Source organism: Haemaphysalis longicornis, unplaced genomic scaffold (genome assembly GCF_048455015.1).
Source record: "Haemaphysalis longicornis isolate Haplotype H1 unplaced genomic scaffold, Haemaphysalis longicornis Haplotype H1 scaffold_6, whole genome shotgun sequence".
Lineage (NCBI taxonomy): Eukaryota > Metazoa > Arthropoda > Arachnida > Ixodida > Ixodidae > Haemaphysalis > Haemaphysalis longicornis.
This window is the reverse complement of record NW_027526407.1, coordinates 109920826-109943514: the sequence shown is the minus strand read 5'-3', so window position 1 is coordinate 109943514 and position 22689 is coordinate 109920826. Positions and strand designations below refer to the sequence as shown.

The following is a 22689-nucleotide window of genomic DNA, read 5'->3' as shown; positions in this document are numbered from 1 at the left end:
AACGCAGTATAGATGGCCAACCACCTCCTCACCGGACATGTCCGCACACACAATAGCCGCCGCAGGCTCGGCATTGTTCTCGGGGCCATAGCGACCTCGAATTAACCTGAAGACCATCTCCACATTTGGCGCCATGTGGAATAGTGGGCGCCTTGGGGGTGACCTAGGCAGTTCTTTTGCGTGGGCCACCACACTATTTCCCGGTATGTCTACCACGCGTGCTCCCGCATCCACGGCAGCCACGCCAGGCTCGCAGATAACAGAACACCGTAGACCGAAGCGCCAAGGCCCAGCCGTTTATTTGGGAACTCTCAAAGCATGCTCAAGCAAAGCTCAATGGCGTTCAGGAATCACGCCATCCGGTGGTCATCGTCAACTGGAGGCAGGCACTAATGGTGCGGACAACAGTTCCCACCTTATATAAGCAGTCCTACGTGGCCCTCGTGTTCCGCAGATGTCACCCTGACCGGCTCTTTGATCTGACTCTTCCGCGCCACTCGTTCGCGCCGACAGCGCACGGAGCGCACGTGCCATCTATAGCGCACTATTGAACTAGCGGCTCGCCAGACCGGTTTAAGAAAATCGCGGTTCTCCCCAAAGCGCGGACCGGTTCGGGATGACAGTTCTCCACGGTTTCCTGAGGTTCAAGCCTTGCGCGACTTATGGCAAGCTTCGCCAAGCTTTTTTGAGCAGCTGTATTCTGTGCCTTGCTGCGTTCATTGCTGGCATGTCTTTTCTCATTACGTTGATTTACTGCCAATTACTCGTTACATTTTTGTTAGGGGGGCGGTAGAATCGTTCAGTTAATTCGGAAAACATTTCTCGCTGCTGCTTCTGACTGCCTGGTCTCTACGCGCGTCTATAACAGTAACCGGCGCATGGGAGGGCTAGAAGCTGAATTCGGCTTTCTTTCTACACCAACAAGCGCCGGAATTACCCGTTCGACAAGCCTAACGGATCACTGCGGTGCCCCATCCTTAACGCTGTTTCTCCACGCACCGCCTACGCAGCGGCGATTTCATGGTGCTACTTGAGAAGACGGTTTATATTGGCTCAACTGTTTTGATCGCCTCGACACATTTAATGCTCTGGTTGACAAGCACAAAGTCATAAATGCAGTCTTCTTGCCAAAACAGTGAGCCCGGATGTCATCCAAGACGCAAAAGCACTCGCTCACAATCTTTGAGTTGTCTTGGCATCCGTTGCGATACTTACAGCAACAAGCAGAAGGAATGGCAAAACGTGCCCTTCAGGTTGAGGCTAAACAGTCAATTAATAGCGTTGCTATGTTTGCTGAACACCTGTTGCTTACCCTTAAGTGTGGGGAACCCACCGTGAGCAAAGGAACGAAAGTGCACCAGCACATGCGGGGCGTTAAATAGAAGGATTAAAAATGGCTTGTTAGGAGCAAACCAATCACCAGGCCCAAATTTATGCGAGCGGTGGGAACAATGATGCGCGCACGACAGCAAAGGGACACGCAGTTCTGCGGCCAAATGAATTTGCTACTTATGAAATACCCGGCTACATTCCGACACCACACCGACCTGTGCCTAGCGTGTGCCTAGAACTCTAATTCCTATTTGGTGGTGACCAGGACCATCAGCTAACAGTCGCCACCATCTAAGCGTCCTCCGTAATAAACCTCGGCGACAAGTGGAGCCCGGGAGAATACGTTGGGGAGAGGATTTTGTGTTAACCTTTGCCGACATGCTACAAACGCCATCTGCTATGCATCATTCAGTTACATGATACGCTAGATTCCTGCCTCCTCGTGCCTTGGTGGCGCCTATGTTACTGCCTGTCGCCCAACAGCCGTTTCAGGCGTTCTTGAATGCGACTCCTTATGAAGAAAGGTGACACAAAAAAACGTATGATAGGGGCACGCCCGGCAAAAGGTGGAAAAACCCGTCATGTACTCCGCTGCTGCTCATATTACAGAATATGATTCCATTCATTTGCGCGGTATCCGCCATGAGCGGGCTCTGCGGAGTGCCCACAAGAAATTCTGAAGTATCTGTTCATTCATACCTACCTTTAACTCGCCAGATGATGCATCAGCCTACATCTCGGGTATACCGATGTAGTTGTGCAACAGTCCTTCTCTGGTTTCAGGCCAGACGGGAACGAGGACCACCAGCACAGGCTGATGACACGAATGACGCTACCACTCAGAAGTGTCGATCCAGCAAGGCGAATTACCCAGAGGGAAAGAATCTAAATATTTGGAAGTGTGGATAAACGAATGGAATAACTCCTTAAGGACTCACGCCGAGCAACTTAAGGGTAAGGGAAAGCAAAACGCAGCTCTAATGAAGCATACAGCTCTGTGTGGGTATAACAAATATGAAGTAGTGAGAGGATTGTGAAAAGGAGCAATTGTTCTGGGTCTCACATTTGCGAATGCTGTACTCTGCCTAAAATCAGACGTTCTATCGCGCCTTGAAGTGAACCAAAGAACGATAGGACGATTGGCCTTAGGTGCGCGTGGAACAATAACTAACGAAGCCGTACATAGAGATATGGGCTGGGCGTCGTTTGAAGTTTCACAACCAGAGTGAAATCTGTTTCTAGATGAGGTTGAGAGCAATGGGTCAACGAAGGTGGGCCGCTAAGGTATTTGGGTACCTAGAATTGAAAAACGTGGACATGCAGTGGTTAAGGGAGACTAAAAGGCTAACGATGAAATACGGAAAGAACAGTGGAGAATTCAAAAGAGCCAAGGTAGCCAAACAAAAAGCCAAGGCAGATTGAAACGAATAAATGGAGAAAAAAATGGTAGCTTAAACATCGTTACAGATGTACAGGGCTGAGAAATTGAACATCAGAAAGGAAGACTTCTACGATAATTCCCAGGGCAGTGCTTCGCTTTCAGGGGCTAGAGCCGGTTGCTTGCGAACTAAGAGCTGTGTGGGGAAGTATTCACAAAGTGATGGGGTATGTGTGGTCTGCCTAAAAGAAACGGAAACTATGTGGCACATAGTGTTAGAATGCGTGGGTATCTATCCAAATCTTTATGAGAGAAACATTCGGCTCCCGGAAGCCCTAGCATTTAAGGGTAGCATAGAGGAAGTTAGCTTCAAGGCTGTCGAGGGGTCGAAAAGAATGTTAGAATGCTGGTGGGAAGGTAATATTGCCCAGGACGGTTACCACTACTACTCTGTGCCTAATAAGCTTTTTGTGCATTCCCTAAGCAGCGCCAGTAATAAAGCAGAAATATAAATCATACGCATATTAGTTCATTTTGGTAGAATGACATGTCATCGGCCCGCTACAAAAGGGTAACCAATACCAATTATCATCACGAAACCGAATCCAGTGAGCGCCGTAGGTGAGCCCGCTTGGTATTGGCACCAAGCGCATTTTCATTCGATGACGACCATAGCTGCAATTGACCTAAATGATGTTTTGCGAAGAAGGAGAACTCATTACCTCCGCCTTTCCTGCGTACGTCAAAAATCGTCCACGAGACACCCTGGTCTACACTAGCGCTGATTACTTCGGTGGCAATGGCTCCCTCCCGGTGCGAAGAGCAACCAACACACACCAGCACTACACATGTGCAAAGAAAAGTACTGGGTGCTGCCGAAATATGACCTGTTTTTCCGTCGACGATATACATGCTTGCATATTGTAACGTGGCGGCAGAGCCAATGACTCGAACGATGGTTGAAGGATGAGGAACAATCTGTTCACAGAATTTACAATGCGGCCATTACAGCGCACGCAGGGGCCCAGCCACTTCTTCGTCGTCCTCGTCGTCTTCTGTGCCGAGCCATGATGGGGCATTGGCCGCCTAGGTGTCCCGTGACATTACTCCCCCGGTCGAGGGCGACCGTCCCAGTTGAAGCTGCAGCGCGGTGATGATAGGGACGCAGATGAGCAATTTGGAAACACGCATGCCAGGCAGCATGCCCCCCACAGCTTCGTCGTCGTCGCAGATGCTTGTACGTGACGCTACATGCGGCTGCTGTCTTCATCGTGTTTGATGGTGTAACATGCCCGTTTCCTCGAAGGCGACCATCCCGGTCGAGGCCGCAGTAGCATGATGAGCTCGCTGTAGGTGAACGATGAGATGAGAATATACAGTAAAGCTCTTGCCACCACGGATGTAAGGGATGGGTTTGGTGAGCTCTACCCCACAGCAGCGACGAGCCCACAAAGGAATGAGGAACCGGTGAGGGCTTGCTACCACGTCGGACCACAGGGCTGGGGACACGTCGTCGTCGTCGTCTGGTCAAGCGTCGTCTTCGGATCGGCTCGTCACGGGCTGGGGACACGGGGCGGGGGGGACGTCGTCGAGTTCTTGTAGCGGCAGGCCTGGGGCTACCCGACGCGGTTCACGCACCCTCGAGGATTCCACCAATGCCGATAAGGTGCGAAGCTGGGGCCAAGACGGGGATGATGACCCGCACTCTCCAGCAAATGTAACGTGGCTGCAGAGCCAATGACTCGAAGGATGGTTGAAGGATGAGGAACAATCTATTCACAGAATTTATAATGCGGCCGTTACAGCACGCGCTGGGGCCCAGGCACTTCCTCGTCGTCCTCGTCGTCTTTTGTGATGAGCCATGATGGGGCATTGGCCGCCTAGGTGTCCCGTGACAATATTTATACTCACGTTTTTGAAAAAAAAACATGAGTAGAAACACTTATTTTAACGAGGTATGGCAGGGCCCGACATTTAACTACTCCTGACTCGGCTAGTCTGTTTGACCCGGGGACTGGCTGAGCTCAGTAAATGGCAGACCGAAATACTCTGAACAATTTTTTGCTCAGAGCACCAGCGTCTACCGTTAAACAACAGTTTCCTACTTGAGTTCGGCCAAAACGCCAGCACCACAGTTGAGGCAAGTTTTAGAGATTTCACAAAATTAAAAAAAATTCGAAACGGACGCTACCTTAGACCTGACAACGCCAACAACATAAAGAGTACGAGCTTCTTAACATGGCAGTCTTTTTCAGGAACTCTTTCACTAAGTATTCAAACTGTGGGAGAACACCCCCGCAAACATCGCATTAAAACGGCCCGAAAGGAGCTACTCGTTCACCGGCGCTCTTATGAAGTGTTGGAACCCAAGGACTGGGATGCTAATTGTAGCTCAATAAAACGAATGTTTCAAGACAAAATTACACAAGCACAAAATCCCCTGATACATCACATGCGGTCCTTGTGAAGACAAAAGGAGGTAGTTTTCGTTTCTGTGATTATCACAGGAACCTCAAAGCATTTGCAAAACAGACATCTGTTCTCTGCCGTGTATTATGACCCTTAGGTCGGCTGTAGATGTTGCATGCTTCCGCTCGAAACACTTCGGCAGTGCACACATCAAAATTGACTTTAATGCGTGGCATCAGGATAAAAAGAGCCCGATGGACTTCAGAAACACAATACCTCCCATTTTTAATATCTCCGTTCACAGCTACCTTCCTTTAAATTGTGCAAAATATTTTGATCGCAACAAAATGTAAGTGATAGCAGAATCTTTGTAGATGTTGTACTTTTTGAGATATTCCAAGGCTACTTCAGGTGCCCTTCCGCCAATCCAGATGCTAACTGATAAGGCTGACAATCCGAAAAACCGAATGAATGTCAGTTTGTCTCCAAAGAACTGAATTTTTTAAGCCACAATGTCACTCCAAAGCCGTCTGCCTCAATTCCGATTAGACTGCCACCGTAGCTGCTTTTACAGTTTTCTTTATAAAACCAGCTGTTCGCCGCCTCTTGGGCTGTTCGCTTATTAGAGTTTTTTTTATTTATATGTTCAACAATAGCGGAGCCCTTAATAAGCTTGAGGAGAAAAGGAGTTCATTTTTATTCTTGAACAAAAGAGCACGCAGATTTGGACGCGCCTAAATATTGGCTACATGACAGCGTGATCTTCAACACTTGGATAAGGACGCTGACACGTACTTGCACACAGACGTAAGACCTTGGGGCAAATACGTGGCAAGTGTTACTAGCCACAGCTGTGTGAAAGCGGGAAATGTAATGCCATGACCTGCCGCGACTGGCCTAAAAGCAAGATGCCTTCTGCAAAGTGAGCTGGAAATTCCTAGCCAATTAATTCTCGGAAAGTTTCTGTTCAACAAGTGGGCACGCACATTTTATGTTTTTTCCTCGGTCCTATAACGAGAGGTGGATTGTTGTTGTCCAAGTTACTTGGCTCGCTACTGCGTTACCAAGGCTCCTCTTCGGGGCACTGACAACAAGTATGCGAATTTCTTTACGTGTGGAAACAGAACAAAGCGCACGGCTTGCGATGATCATGTTTTGCCCTTTTTTTATTATGATGATGATGATGGTTCGGGTTTTTTTGGCGCAATGGTGACTACGGGCACAGAACGCCAAGGAATGGTTGTTTTATGCTGACGAGGTCATGGCAAGTGTAAAACATTCAACTAAAATATATGTGAATTGACATAAAAGACAATGTAGATGATTGATGTAAAGGGCCAGGGTTTCAATATGCATGGCGCGTAATGAGATCTAAAAACTTGACATTGCTAAGAAACTAAAAAGTACGCTTGTGGGTGATTGTGGGGTCATCCCGTCGTCCCCTAAAAAGTATGATGGGTTTAGTGGAAGGCGTTGTCTGTATACTTGTGAGAAGTGTCTGTGTCTTGTTGTTTCTAGTACCTTGCATTGTATGAGGGTGTGGATCACGGATAGGGCCTCTCCGCACCTGCTGCACAGAGGTCTTGTAGATCCAGTGAGAAGGTGCGACTGCGGTGCATGCATGCGTTATCCGTAATCTAGCCAAAGTGACTTCTGTGTATCTGCGGCGTGTGTTGGTGGTGTATGGTACCAAGCCTGGTTTTATTACGTGTAACTTGTCTGATGTGTGGTTTCACGTCGGTGTAGGGTAATGTGGTTTTGTCTACTGTGTTCAAGAGTGTAGCAGCAGCAGCCATTCGATACGCGGCTTTTTTGCCGGCTATACCACAGTGGCCAGGGACCCAGCAAAGGACAAGTTCAAACTTGTTGACATACACCAACATAATACCCTTGATAGTCAGATTGACACATGGTTTTTACAAGACTTTGTTGACGACAATTTCCGCACAACACTGAGGGAGTCTGTGTAGATAATGAATTGTGGAATGTGGTTTTAAAGTATATGAATAACAACAAAAAGTACCCCATAAGCCTCTGCCGTAAAGATACTAGAATAATTATTCAGAGTTTTAATAACATTAGGCCAGGTCCACGCGCAGCGCAGTACACAGAGGTGGCACTTTAAGAGGCATCCGTAGGAAATTCAGAATACTGATACTTCTGCTGCAAATACAAGTGCTACAAAATTGCGTATCTAGGAGCTAGGTTTTTATCTATAAATGTGAAAGATGTACCGCCTGTTATAGGGCGCAGATGCCATGTTGCTACAATATATGTTACAGAAGTTAGGATGGTATCTAAAAAGGACACAGCAAGCTATGACGCTTCCTCTCTAACTCTGTAAGAGAACGGCGCAGAGTACGATCGTCGATTTAGCAGGATTTCAATCATGAAGGTATCATAAAAACAGATTGTTAGGAATGGTAAGGCATGAATGAATTTTTAAAAGCATAAAGAATGTCTGTGTATGCTCACTGACATTGTAGGTTCTATTCATTACACTCCACATAGAGGCGTTCGACCGGGCCAGTGCGGAAGGCGCCACATGCCTCGCGAAGCCCCGGATGAAGCACTGGGCCCAGCATTTTGAGGAATGTTTTACTTTCAGTCCCAGAAACAACACTTCCAATCGTGAACCTATCAGGCTAGTAAAAACAAGTAAAAAACATTTTTCAGCACTATACGAAGTGTGAGTGAGAACCTTGGGTGTAGTTATAGCACTTAATCATTTATGTTGAAGTTGGTTTATATGTGGAAGGAATGTGAGGTTTTCTTCAAGGACTACGCCGAAAATCTTGTGTTCATTTCTTACTGGAATTGAGACAACACTGAGTCTGATGTCTGGATCTGGCCGAATGCCACGTTTTTACGAAAACAAAACAGAACTACACTTTACTGAAATAAATTTAGAACAGTCGCCATCTGGCCAGACAGCTAGCTTGTTAACACCAAGCTGGACTTCGCGCTCGCAGATAGACAAGATACAAGACTTAAAAAAAATTGCACGTCGTCTACATTGATTGAGCAGAAAATTGATTGTGGCGATGCCTTATGAGTGAATACATTTTTATAGTAAAGAGAGTGCAACTCAAAACTCCACCTTTCGAAACGCCGTTTTCCTGCACCGAACCCTTCAGAGTGCGCTTCCAACACTCACACAAAATGTTCTTTCGGATTAATAACTAGCAAGATGTTCATCATGTTACGCGACATTTTAAGACGTCAAATCGCTTAGGATATCATACCGCCAAGCAGTATTATACGCCTTTTCAAAGTGAAAGACTACTTTCGTACAGTACCGTTTGTGGAGGAAGCCATCATTTATACAGGGTGTCCCAGCTATCATGAACCAAGATTTAAAAAAAGAGAAATTGCTTAACTCGAAGAAAACCGAGTGCATAATGTTTGCAGTACTGTGAATAAGCGGAGAGTAATTTTTCGTTAATGAGACTTAATTAATTAATTGTAATTAATTATCTATCTCGAGAAATACTGCCCTAATCACTAAAGTGTCAATGAGGCACTTGTAGGTAACCACGAGGGGCATCTAACTGCGCTATTTTCAGCGACGAACTAATTACGTACTCATTTATTTTGACTGATAAAGGAAACCCGCGAAATATGAAAAATACCACGTGGCGACGCTTACGCGCGCATTGTAAATCAGCGTCCCCAAACAAAGCTGATTGAAAGCAACTGCTTCGCGTGTTATCCGCCCGAAAAGACAGCGCATCACCTTGGTAATAGCATGCATGGAAGGAGCAGCAACAGCAAGATTCGCGGGACGCGTGTGAAGATAAGGAACAAACTCGGTCGCGATTTCTTCTTTCTTTCTTTTGTTTATTTCATTCTGGCTAACTCAGAGGCAGCCTGTTTGAGGGCGTTGCTTTACGGTGCGCGCGGAGGCGCCGTCACGTGGTATTTTTCATATTTCGTGGGTTTCCTTTATCAGTCATAATAAATGTGTACGCAATTAGTTCATCGCTGAAAATACCGCAGTTAGATGCCCCTCGTGGTTACCTTCAAGTGCCTCATTGACACTTTAGTGATTAGGAGAGTATTTCTCGAGTTAGATAATTAATTACAATTAGTTAATTAAGTCTCATTAAAGAAAAAAATACACTCCGCTTCTTCACAGTACTGCAAACATTATGCACCTGGTTTCTTTCGAGTTACGCCTTTACTCTTTTTTTAAATCTTGGTGCATGATAGCTGGGACACCCTGTATATGCCTCTAATGCAATGAGTTGATCGTTGGTAGTTCGCCCCGCCTTGAAGCTTGCCTGGCAGCCCTCGAGAAGACCATTGTACAATAATAAGTACACGAGTCTCCTGTTTATCATCTTCTTGAAGAGCTTACAGAGGCAGCTTCTCTGGGCAATGGGACGATAACCCGCAAGAGAGGAAGTGTCCTTCTCTTCCTTCAGGAACGCCACTACTACGGCCTCCCTCCATGAGCTTGGAATGCGCCCCGAAAGGCCTATTTTGTTGTATAGGTGTAGGCGTGTTTCACGAGTGTCTGGGCATAGCTGTTGCATCATGGTGTATGTACTCGTATCTGCACCTGGAGCAGAAGGTTTACGTGTGCTCAGGGCAGCCTTCAACTCGTACAGTGTAAATTCAGAATTGTAACCGCATTTGGACTTGTAATTGTCATGGAGGCACTTCTTTTCACAAGCGGTGTAGTGTTTCAGGAAAGTGTTTGTTTAGTGTGCTGAACTGGAAACGTCTTGGAAGTGTTGTGCAAGTGTGTTAGCCTGATCTTCGAGCGTGTTCTCTGTTGCGCTTACCAGGAAAAGGCTGTGTGTATGTGGTCCTTTAAGTTTGCGTATTCTTGTCCATACCTTGTGTGTGCCTGTTATGAGTTAATAGATGGAAGGAAGATGCAGCAACTCTCATTTTGCCTTTCGGGGACACACGCTTACCAAAAGCCTTAGCACTTTTAACTGATACAAGGTAATTCGAAGAGGGGCACCAACGGAGGTTACCTTACGCCTCATTCTGGCACTCCCGCGCTCACCTACAGTCCTCGTTCCACCGCGGCCTCCTGTGGTTGCGCGGGGCAATGGTGGCGTGGGGAATGGACCTTTCGGTGGCATCGAGGATGTGCGTCGTTATGATTTGGGCTGCTTCCTCCATGTGTAGATGTTTGATAAATGTGTAGTGTAGTTTAGTTGTTTCTGTGAATGTACTAGAGTTTGCTTTGGATACATTAACCCTGTTATGGGATGATGTACAGCTTGGGCCTTTACCTATATATGTTAGTGAAGTGGGGAAGTGGTCTCACCCATACAGGTCAGTGCCCAAGCCCCAGTCAAGACAAGGACAGAAAACTGCAGAAACAATAGCCAAGTCAAAATGTGCGTATTTATTGTGTCCTAAGTTATGTTATGTAGGCTGTTTTGTGTAGAAAAGGCATGCTCCAGAGTATGTAAGAAACTTCTCTATCGGGCGACCTCGGGTATACGTTCGGGGGGAGCTCCAACGAGAGTGGTGCGCAATATTGTCGCCTATGAGGATGTATGGTTCGGGTAGCTGTTCAACCAGTGCCTAGAAATCAGAGCTCAGAACTGCAAAATCACAACGTATGTAAATGGAGCATACTGCTATCAACCTAATAAATATTATTGTACATATTGCTACAGCCTCAAGGACAGTGTTAAAAGAGAGAGGGTGGCATGCTAATGATTTCCACGTGACAATGGCCACACCCCCCGAAGAGTGTTTGCAGCCAACCCTGTCTTTGCTGAATACCATGTACTTATGTAAAATTTATGTGTTTAGAATTGCGGTGAGTTCTTTGGACACATATCATACTTGGCTGATTTCCATGCAGAATCTCATACACATCATCAATATTTTTAAGGAGGCCTCTGCGGTTTCATTAGATGATGTTTTCTGTTCCCATTATATACATTTAGGGATGACTGGAGTGAGCGCGTGCGTGCGTGCTTGCGTGCATGTGTGCGTGTGTGTGTGTGTGCGTTTGTGCGTGTGTGTGCGTGCGTGCGCGCGCGTGTGTGTGTGTGTGTGTGTGTGTGTGTGTGTGTGTGTGTGTTTGTGTGTGTGTGTGTGTGTGTGTGTGAGATTGTGTGTGTGTGAGATGAGATGTGTTCCTCTGAGATTCGGCTTTTTGGCCCTTTCTGTAGGCCTGGAAGTCGGAGGCAGCTCCTTGCGCTGCGTTGCACGAAGAACGGCTCGACATCCATCTCCTCTTCAGATGTCAGACCGGCGGGACCCCAGGCTTGGCCTTCTTCGGGGGCCCTTCGTTTGACCCGCCTCCGCCGAGGGCGTTGGGGGCGCCAGAGGTGGCACGGTTGGTACGGTGGTGGTGGGAACCGAAGCCGGCCCTCCGGTGTCCATCCCCTCGGCACCCTCCAACACACTGGAGGACGGGATGGCCAGGGGCGGGAGTGGCATCGGCCCCAACAGAGACGGTTGGAACCACCACCGCTGCTGCCTCAGCAAGTGGTGCAGTGACGGATTGGGTTGCCGTAGGGAACCCAGCGGGTGTGAGGAAGGGACAATGTCATACTCGCTTAACTGGGTCCCTGTGGAAACTAGACGCCGCTCCACTTCCCGGCGAGCTGCGTCGTTGTACTTCAGCACTGGGAAAAAGGCGAACCTGTTTCGCGCCTCTGGGACGGAGATATTCTCAGTTACCTCGACGTTTATTGTATTTTTCTCTAGTTGAAATGTTGCACACTTCCGGGAGTTAGCGCATGCGCCCCCGTCCACCCCCCCCCTCCCCCCCCAGTTCACACACAAGAGAAGCTGCCGGATGGGCACTTGTCCTTCGGATGATCGTGTGCCGCGCAATTTGCACAGGTCATTTGGCAACGGCAACAATTTGTACCGTGCCCGAACCGCTGGCACACAAAAAAACAGCGCCGTGGGTTCGGGATGTAGGGACGAATGGAGCAGCGGATAAAGCCTGCTCTCTTATGTTGTGCAACTTGTGCGCGGTCAAAAGTCAAGATGATGTGTTTGGTGGGTATCTCCTTGTCGTCTCTACGGATGGTGATGCGTCTCACGGCAGTGACGCCTGATCTTCAAGCCCGCAAAGATATTCGCATCCGTTGAGTTCAGAAGATGTGTCTCGGATATAACACCCTGGAGGTGTTGAGGCTGCGATGCGGTGTGACCCTGATGTCTAGATCAGCCAGTTTAGTCTGAGCTGCAAGCTTTTTCGACTGCTGCTTGTCATTTACCTCAATGAGGAGTTCACCAGTCGTTCGTTTTTTGGCCCTAAACGGTTTTCCTAGTACGGCTTCAAAATATTTTGTGATCAAGAAGACTGACTGCGATGCAAGAGGGTGGGCTGGATTGAGGGATTCCATCGCAAGAAATTGAGGGTAATGATCCGGTTCAGGAAAGGTTAACGATGGTATTGGGGGAAAGGATAATTGAGTGCGGTCCCTTTTCAGGGACCGATCACGTTTGGGGTGGGAAGGGCTTATACAATACCATATAGCATAGTATAAATGCAGGGAGACGGGGGTACTTTCTTTGTCAGCCTTACCCTGACAGCTGAAGAGGTCCCAGAGCTCCCGGCCTAGTAAACAGACAGGAAGCCCATCTGCCGGAGCTTGACCTAGGCTCCAACAGCCACGGTTTGAGGCTTCTACCCTTCACCTCTAAACACATCCCCACGGTTGACTACAGCTTATGTTTGGAAGCTCGTGGTCCCCGGTGTCGCAAATACCGTCACCAATATTACTCAAGGTGGCCCGCGCGGGGGCGTTATTCCGAGAGTGCTCCTTTCCCCTACAGTATAAAAAAACCGATCACACGAATTCATGAATTTAAGCTGTCACTGTTATGTACCGTATTTTTATCATTTGAAATTAGTTTTCGAATGCTTCCGGCATCACTATTAGCTCAATAAGTCGCAAAATTTGCAGTATTTCCAACATAATAAAAAGTGAATAGCTCTACTTTATAATGAATCCGGGCGTAAATGATTCAAAATTAAACACAAGTCTTTTACAAAACGAATTTTCTATATACACACAATTTCGTATATAACAAAGCACAGACAAATTCTGTTACAGAATTGTGTTCTTTTTTTGTAGTGGCTATAGACCATGACATTACAGTAAATTGTTGTAGATTAGGCGAACAAATGCCAGGTCATTTTTTGTAGCTTCAGGAACTACGGCATACAATATTATCTGATTTGTTTTTGCTCCATGTTTTGTTCAGGCGCGGAAGGTACGGAAGATCGAACTACATACGACCCAGCACCTTGCCTGTTCTCACTGCTGAGGTGACAAGAAACACTAAGATCCGCGTTAATACCTTAGGGTAGGCCATTTAATTTTCTGAGGCAACGAAAAGTTACCTCACAAAGGGAAACTAAAAATTTCAGTGAATATTGTGTCGTTAGTTTACCTATAATATTGCAAGATTGGTTATTTGACTTGCTGCCTCACTGAGTTTTTAAGGTTAAATACTTCGGCGGAATAACTAAAAGTGATTTTAATGCTTCTTCAGGCTCTCTAAACTTTTAGGCCGTAATACCTGTTGGTCTTACAAAAATGAAAATGACTGAAGGAGAAAGGTTTGAAGCGTGAAATGTGAAAATGCGGGTTGTTTAAATCAAAATCTTGCAAAAATGTATGAACTGCATTCCCGTTGTCCATTTGGATAGATGACTTTTAAACTAGTGCACGTTCCAAATAAATTGGAAAATTCTCAGTCGTCGTAAAACAAGCTCTTTACACAATTTTTTTGTTACTTTCCGCTACTATCTTTTTAAAGCAGAAACGCACAACTGACAATAGATATTGCACCTTTTAATACTCGGAAATATTTCGAAAACGTACCTCGTAATGTAGTTACCACAATTTGAAATGGAGGATTGGTTTTATTACCTTTCTTTGATATAAATTTTCCATAAAGCAATTTGGAGATACTGAAAAACAAATACGAAATTATTGAGGCTTTTAAAATAACCCACAAAAAACATCTAGCTTACTTGATTTCATCTCTGCTGTAGTCCCTGGTGAAGTAAACGTCTTGCAGGGATATGTTGATTACTTTATCTCTCTTGCAATAAATGCATTCATCTGCAAGCGTCGCATTTACGGTCCAAATGTAGTTCAGCGTATGCATAAACTGAAAGAATACTTTCTTCAGCTTCGTTTTTTTGGTACTAGTGTTGTAAATATGCATATAAAAAAAACCTTAAGAGCTTCATAGGCGAAAGTGAACTGGGAACAGATAACCGCTAATTCTGCAAAGCAGAAAACCTGCGAGACGGCTTTCATCGCCTAAAAATACCACGAAGGACACTATGTTTTGCGTTTTGTGTACTTTCAGTATCAGTGTTAAAGAGTTCTTTTCTTGACCCATACTTGCGACGACCACCACTGGGTCACTGTGAAGACACCTCACACGTATGATGAATACAATATTGCAGGCACTATTTTTGCTGTAAGTGGAGGTTTTACCTGAAATGCTTATTCAATATATTTTCGCCTGCACAATGATATACCTAGAAAAAACATTTGAAAGCTTATTTTACACTAGTTTTGAGACAATATTAGGGTTTGTTTCGGTACGCTTCTTTGAAAGTTTAGATATAATTCCCAGAGAAAATTTCTGTGGCTCTGTGTCATCATATTACCAGATAGTTTCAAGCGAGACTTTCCCTGAAGATATCAGGTGAAGGCGAAATTACCGCAAGTTCAAAAGAACGCAATATAAAATATAACGCCTGGTTAAACAAAACATACTAAAAAAAAACAATTAGACAACCTAAGTGAAAATTGACAGGAATGCTATAGTATAGATAGAGACAGTACAGATGGCTGTGGTGATTACTTACTCTCGACGGGAAAGGCCGTCGTGCAGAGGAGGGAACATGCGAAAGATGCTTGGAATGTTGCGAATGTGAGGAGGGGCATGGGGATGACAAGGATTTCTCTCGAGGGCGTCGACATTCGTTCCCCGGATAGCTTCGCCTTGTGCTAATACGGAAGCTTTTTCTTTCAACGCCTCCGTGACAGTGCTCCTGACAAATCCTCTTCATGTTTGTAAAAAGAAAGATTATGGACAGGAAAGTTAAACAATGAGCGAGGCGGTAGCTTGCAGACTTGGATTTCGTTTAAATATGGATCGTGCAGACAATAGACTGGTTGTCAGCATAGGCGAGTAGTTTCGCTTCTCCTAAGAGGTTAACGTCTTCGGATGGAGTAGTGAGTATTTCGTGAAGTGATGAAGGCGAGTGCGCCGAGTTTATCTGCAAATACAACATGTGTGAATACATGGCGGCTGTAGATATTGCGCTTCATTTTTTTTGTAATATACCACACAACGACAGTAGCCGACCAATTTTTCCCGCCTGGAGGGGTACGAAAAGTATTCCTAATAAAGGGCAGTCCGAAAAACTCGTGAGTCACTACTTCTGTGGTACATGTGACCGTTCTTTAGGAAAGTCCGAAATATCCTGTAAGTCCGAATTTTAAGTAACCGAAAGCTAGGCTACTGTATTACGGTGAGTGGTATAACGCCTTTTGTCTATGTGTCAGCAACGGGGGCTACAGTAAGATCTTGGGGTATGAAGCTGTCTAACGTTTCGTATAAGTTCGGGGGTACGGTGCGGTTATCTAATGTCTGCGATGTAGGACGACCTTTAGGAGTTACCGAGCAGCATTGACATTGGTAGCTTCGATGGATGTCATTGATGTCGAAAATTATGGGAAGACCCAAAGATATAGTTGTTGCCTTGTGGAGAAGCGCCTTAATTTTTTTTTTGATGATGCGCATGAAGACAATCAATGGTGCATGATACAAAATTTCGGAGAAAATAAAGGTATCACGCAGTGAAAAAAGGTGCGTTTTTTAGTACTCTGCAGTGCCGAAATGAGAAGGAACATCATTTCAAGGGTGGTTTTAAACTCACGGAAAATGGGAGCAGTACGATATCGTGGTCACGTTTGCTTGAAGGAGTCGAAGCCGGTCGAGGGAAACACTATTTATGGGTTCATTGAGCGAAGCAGGAGGAGACTGTTTTGAGAGTGGATCCTATTGGGCATCTACCTTCCGTGTAGGAGGGGTATGAAGTTCGGTTTTTGTTGAGCAGGAGGTTTTTTTGTGAAAAATAAATCAACAGATCAGTGTAGGTGACCCTTCACCGTGTTTAGTTACGCGGTCTCCAATGCACCTGACTTGCCTGGCTGGCTTACCTCAGCAGCTTGAATATGGGTATGGTGCCGCAGGGGCATTCGAATGAAGGTTTACGGAAGGACGTCGAGACGACCTAGCGCAAAGGCTAGAGAAAATGGTGAACTGGTTGCAACTGCGGCTGTGCTACTTGCGCGGTTTCGGAAGCGTAGTTGCTGCTGTATCAGCTGTCATATAAAGTGCGAGTTGAGCACTGTGCTTGTTGTACGATTACTCTGCAATGGCTGCTTGGCGATTTCTTTTTCACAATGTGTGGTGTCATCAGCTCAACGGGGACTACCCCTGCAGACGCAGATTAAATCCCCTGAGCAGGTGTTTGTTGACGCACATTTGAGCACGATGGCAGATTTGCTCGCAGAGATGGGACCATAGGGCGTTAGAGCGTTGGGACGATGAGGCCGAGCGCGAAAGATGCCACCCGTATAACACACTTCACGGTGAGTGTGTGTAATTTTGAACAGGATGATGGCCGTGGCGAGGCCCCCCATCATGAGCGCAGCTCTGATCTTGGCTACTTGAGAACACGTCCACATTTGGCGCATGAGCTTTTTTAGCACGCACCAGCTGAAAGGTTGTTGTGCAACGCCTTCAGAGGTGTTTCATTGAGTTGAGATCAGATGCTGACATTTACGCCTGCGATCTTCAAACTCACTGGTGGATGTTGTTGGGAGTTGGGTGGTGATGGTATACTGTACGCACGGGAGCAATGCAGAGTTTTCGACATTGTCATTACGAATAAGGCATTTGGCAGTTAAGCGGGAGCATGCAAAGGTCGTACTTGGAGAGAATAAGATAGTCGCCCGGACTTCAGCCAAAAGTGGCTTTGAAGCTGAAAGGAAAGAATGACAAAGTGTCGAGGGACGTGGTGATCGGAGCTGTTCTTCTTATGAACGCAAGTAGGAACCATATTTCATCTGGAAAGGCACGCCGGTGGAGGCGAGGTGTAAGTAGGGGCATTGTGCGCGCTTTGGTTGGGTACGGTCAAAAGGTGGGCGAATACACAGTAAATTGCTTAGTGCGTTCAGGGGAAGTACGTGGATTATGACACAACCAGGGGCTGGTGTATAAAATTATTACTGTATAATAGCTAATATAACTGCGCGGTAACACGAGGACACAGAAGGAGGCACATATATTACAGGACGCGGGGCTGATTAACAACGGATTTTTTATTCAGGAAACGTGCAATTTTATAGGAACAGCCAAACCTTTGCGCCTGCGTAGACTACTGCGTCGAACACTCAAATCACAAATAAAGTTCAAAACGTCGTGCTTAGCACAGCGGCTGTGTTCGACAGGTGCGCAACCTCTTCTTTAATATCTATCCCCCAAGCCACCGGTTCAAGAAAAATCAAGAAGTGAGATCTCGTTCTTGTGAACGGCATGAACGGATGGCTGACACAGTTGTGGTTTTCGCGAATGTAACATGCCTCCACGATTTGTCTTGACAAGGGGTATTTGTTTCTAAACAGTGCGGTTGTTTAGTCGACTAGAGGGCTACATGCGCAGTTCCGGCAATCCTTGCAGTGTGCGGCTCAGTGCGAGTTCATGACTACTCCTTTCAGATTGTACTTGTGATCGCTCCAGCCTTATGTTCAAACTCCTCCCGGTCTGTCCGATATACGTCCGTCCGCATGCGAGAGAAATCATGTACACGACACCGCATACGCAATTGACAAACATCTTCACGTGTTTCACCATGCAATCTAACTGCAGGTTATCGTTTACGGCTTGCAACCGACTTTGAACAGCTGGACACATTCCGCTGCGCCTGTTCTTTGCCGAGAAAACAACATTACTTCTGTACAGGGTTCGACCTCTCGAAAAGTAACGCATAGGTAAAAATTGAAAGCATGCTTTTGGATGTTTTAATGCACAATTATCTGTCTGATTTAGCCATTTGTTTTGTTGACATGACGTACAAAAAGTTTGATGTTTGTATTTATGCTGAGAAAATACTCCTTACGAAATATAATAATGATTTCTCACGTGGTGATGGTCACTCTTTTATCTATGGTCCTGCTTTATTGTTTCGTCTTTCAACTAAACTGTTCAAAATTGTAATTGGCTTAATCGGGTTCCCTGGGAAAACCACTACCCACACTAAAAACGCTATATCTCTACGACAAACGTTACACAACACCAATTCTTCAATACGTAGTTGTTGCTTGGTGCAGTTACGCTGTTTTTTTTATCGTAACGCCGGTGAGCATGGTTGGAATTGCTTGGCTTTTTCGCACACAAGATGCTTCACGCTTGACGTCATCGGGGTTTTACCGTCGAAGGAAGATAGTTCCAACATTGAAGAAGGGCGTCCACTCACCGCATCAGGCAAAGATCTGTAACAATCTAACGCGTGGTAAGTTTCCCATCATGAGACCATACAGGGGATCACCCGTACCTCGGGCCAGAATTTGTCGGGTGAAATACAGCGTGTGGACGTGAACTAACTCTGGTTACTGTGTTTTTTGGTGTAGGCAAAGAAACCGAGCTCATTTTTTTAGGCTAGACACCTACATGAATTGATATACTTGTTTCCCGGTGACTGTACTGCGTCCCGTCCCCGGCCGACACTTCAGAGATCCAGCGTAGGACTCACTTGTTTTGTGAGGTCTAGTTTCTCCGGTCGTCTTACTTGGAGATAGGGATGTTTAACAACCTCTGACTTTCTATGCGCTGATATAATTTTCTACCAGCTGGGGAATAGCTGTCTTTGATCAGAGTGGTCCTCTCGACGCATACCACAACCTGCTCGTATCCCAACGTTTGTACAAAGATGTTTGTAATAGCTTCCGGGTTACGTAAATGTTTCGCATTAGGTGGTTTCTTCGAACCGTCCGCCCAAAGAACAATTATAATTCCATATCCAATAAGGCAGGTGTAAATATCTAGGCAGATCAATATACTTGGTGTTCTCATTTAAAATGTTCCCACCCTGGCCAGTGCCCGGCGTCAAACAAGTGCTTGCAGGCTTCTGGCATTTCTTTGGTTTATTTAGAATTTTGATAGCTTCTAAAAAGCCAACTTTGAGTTTAGGTAGTATAAATGGCTATGCCGAGGTTTTTGTTAAGCGCCTCACGTACTAAGCACATAACACAGCTCCTGCTATGTGCTAAACCGCTACCCGCCGCTGTGCATCAGCGACATAAACACAGGCACACTCTGTTGGCGTGATTGAATCTCAACTACAAGGTTGTTTTTTACATATTCTTATCTTGTTGTGAAAGTAGAGTTACCTGCGTACACAGGACCACTTTCGCCCCCCACAAATAGCTTTGATTTATAATATACATTTCATATTGAACTACTTAAAACTTGTTTGCAAACAATGGTGCTTTCAACAACGCTTCACGAAACGTATTTCCGAGACATTTACATTTACTGAAATTGTTAAGTATGGTGAAGCAACGTTGTGTTTATGTCTAAGACATGGACAGCTTTTTTAATCTTTATCGACAGGGTGAATGTCGCAAGGCTCTCGCGTACAACCGACGACTAACTATTTTAGTTTGGAGAGACGGCTTTCGGCCTGTGGCCATCTTCGATGGGCATTTACAGTTATTATTTTTCAGATAATCAATGTACTAGTGGCTTCATAAAGCTTGTTGTGCTGAGATGTCCCTGCAGAGGTATTTGGAAGCGATATAATGCCGTAAAATATTCGCGTGCTTCTAAATATTAAAGTTTGTGTTGACTTGCGCGAATGATTTTCTGTTTTTTTTACGCCTCTAAGAAGTAGAGTTGAAAACATTCTAATAAAAGTAATCGGGTATTTATCAGCTTCATAGAATTCTTCTCAGTCACAATAAAAAAACGACCAATATTACCGCTCGGCATTTTGAAAACAACCTTGGTTTTTTGCCCAGTTCCTTTCAATAACTGTTTCCCAATACCCTACAAGTTTAGTTTTTGTACTTTGAATGGAGCGAGCGGCTACATGTCAGTACTGTTTATTTATGGTCCTTTATTGGTGTATTTATTATGGGGCGATTGTGATATGTATGACATGAGGGTTATCGTCAAATTACTCAGTCATCGACGCGAATGAGTGAATAACCGAATAGATCGAAAAAGGAAAAAAAGCGAGCCAAGACGTGAAAGCGGTTTCTTACAGATGATTTAAAATTAACAGATAATTATAATAAATAACTTCAATTAGGCGTGTGCTTGTGCTTAGATAGATAATTACACACTTTCGCGGTCACTGATCAATTGACACAGAATATGGTGAAGTGAGGCAACTTAAGGGTAGTGTAATAATTATTTTGTGTTCACAGTAAGGAATAATAAAGTAATACCATGGTCGAATACAAAATTATGTGTAGTTAGATGTATAACGGCGAGTTAAAATAGAGTAAATAACGTATTTTTCGCAACATGAAAGACTAAAAGGGAGGGGAAACATTTGGGTAATATACGGTATATAAAACCGGATTGGGCAGATTAAGGTAGGACTAGGTGGGAGAACGGTCAGAAAATAGTTAGTATGACGTATTATGGTGAATAGATAGAGGTTATATGAAATGAAATAAGTTAGCATAATTTTTAGGGGAATAAAGACAAAAGTTTTCGAATATATACCATTTCTACGTTAGGACGTATTTAAAGCAGAAACTTTCGGAGGAGCGTGCGAGGCTCTAGCCAATTTTACCCGTCCCGAAGATGAATGTGTATAATATAGGTGCCTTTTAAATATGAAAGGAATAAGTGTCCTGGTAAGAACATCGGAGTGCTTTACAAGCATCATTATATTTTCATTAAGAAAGAAAGGCATACCACATGAAATGGGTATGCCTTTATAGGAATAATATATGCTATAATCACGTACATGAAATATCTTCTAAAATGGCAGCATTGAGGTTCATTTTTGGAGCACGCAATTTATATAGTACAGTAACTTAGGGGTGCTGTGAAGCTTGTGTACTTCAGCACTTTTTACCTGAATAGTCTTCTTTTAGTAAGAAATGCTTGATTTGTTTGGTTAGGATTAAGAGGGTTTTATGGCAGATAAATGTATGAAATTGATGAAATAAAACGTTAAGCTAATACTGAGGTGCATTCACAAAACACATATTTGTTTACCACCTCGCCATACCCAAATAAAAGTGTTCAGGCTGCATTGCTAACGACACGCTTTCGTTAGTAGATATACCATATAAAACTAGCTTGTCAAACGGAGTTCTTTGTGAATCTAAACTCATTTGAACTTTTTGTTGTTTCAGGAGCAGGAAAAGCAGTTCATACAGTAACAGAATTACGACGAGTCATGGTGCGTGGTGCTTGCTTTTTCGCGGTTCTGTGATAGCCGAAATCATAAATCTATGCCGCTTTGCTTTCAACACCTGTTCCCAACCTTCCTCTTGTCGCAACTTAACTTCAGTGGTGCTTGTCCCCAATTCTACTCCGCTTTATTTTTCTCGAAAGTGCTCGTGAGGGTGCTTGGATCAAGTCGGCTGGCCTGTGTACTTCGCTCTAAAGACCCGCTCATGTACACAGCCGTCTTTCGCAGCCTGGGTCTCCCTTCAACAAGCTAAGAAATGTCCGCCATGATTTGAACACACGATGACGCGGCTTCTCCATCCTAAAACAGTAGCGCCCCTCCCAGAGACTTCGGGTTTTCTCAGATGCATGACTGGGTATCGCTGTTTATAGGTCATGATACATCAAGGATTTCACCTTCATCCAGGGTGCAAAAGCTTGTTAACGGTTTACAATTATCCGATTTTTTTTATTCTCTTCGATAGACTGTCTACTGCTGCCACAAATGGAACGCTCGGGCTTTACGGGGCCATGCTATATTATTATGATACTAAGCTATGTGCGTCTTCCTAAGTTTTGCTGAGTGCTGTTTTGAAAGACACTATTTAAATACATATCTTCGCATTGAAACACTGCTTCGTGTACTTGTTTCGCAGCAACAAGATGATGGTTGCCGACGTGGCTCCAAGCCATTTCAATAAGCGGCCGATATTTTCCCCTAGATACGTGCTCATTAGGGAGTAAATTCAAAATTCTCTGGGAAGAAAAAATATTAAAAACATGTGCGAAAAGCTGTTTCGTGTAATGGTTGCAAAGAGAGAAATTCTTGGCTTGTTAACAGTGCTTTTAGGAAATAAAATGCTACTTACCGATCGTATATCCACGGGAATAGCGTTAAAAAGATGCCAGTTCTGGCAATGTAAAGAGTTGGCAAAAAATAACCATAGCAAAACAATCCTTCCTATAACTATACGAAGAAGCATGCCACTGCCCAAAAAGTAATCTAAAGTTCCAACCACACACCATTGCTAAAATAAAGATTGGAAACGACATGGAAACATTTCCGCAAAAAGTCGCCGCCCCTAGTGCCGAGTCATAAAATGAATCATCTCCAGCAGCCT

General features: G+C 45.0%; 1 long non-coding RNA gene across 1 annotated transcript in view; it reads right to left on the bottom strand.

Annotated features, from left to right (window-relative positions):
* Positions 1–22689, bottom strand: part of LOC144141878 (uncharacterized) — a 53357-nt gene extending 30668 nt beyond the window's left edge. Inside the window, exons 1-3 of the long non-coding RNA XR_013316731.1 lie at positions 22438–22689; positions 14100–14239; positions 13948–14036 (exon numbers count right to left, since the gene is read on the bottom strand). This is a non-coding gene — a long non-coding RNA (uncharacterized LOC144141878). The remainder of the gene's footprint in view (positions 1–13947; positions 14037–14099; positions 14240–22437) is intronic.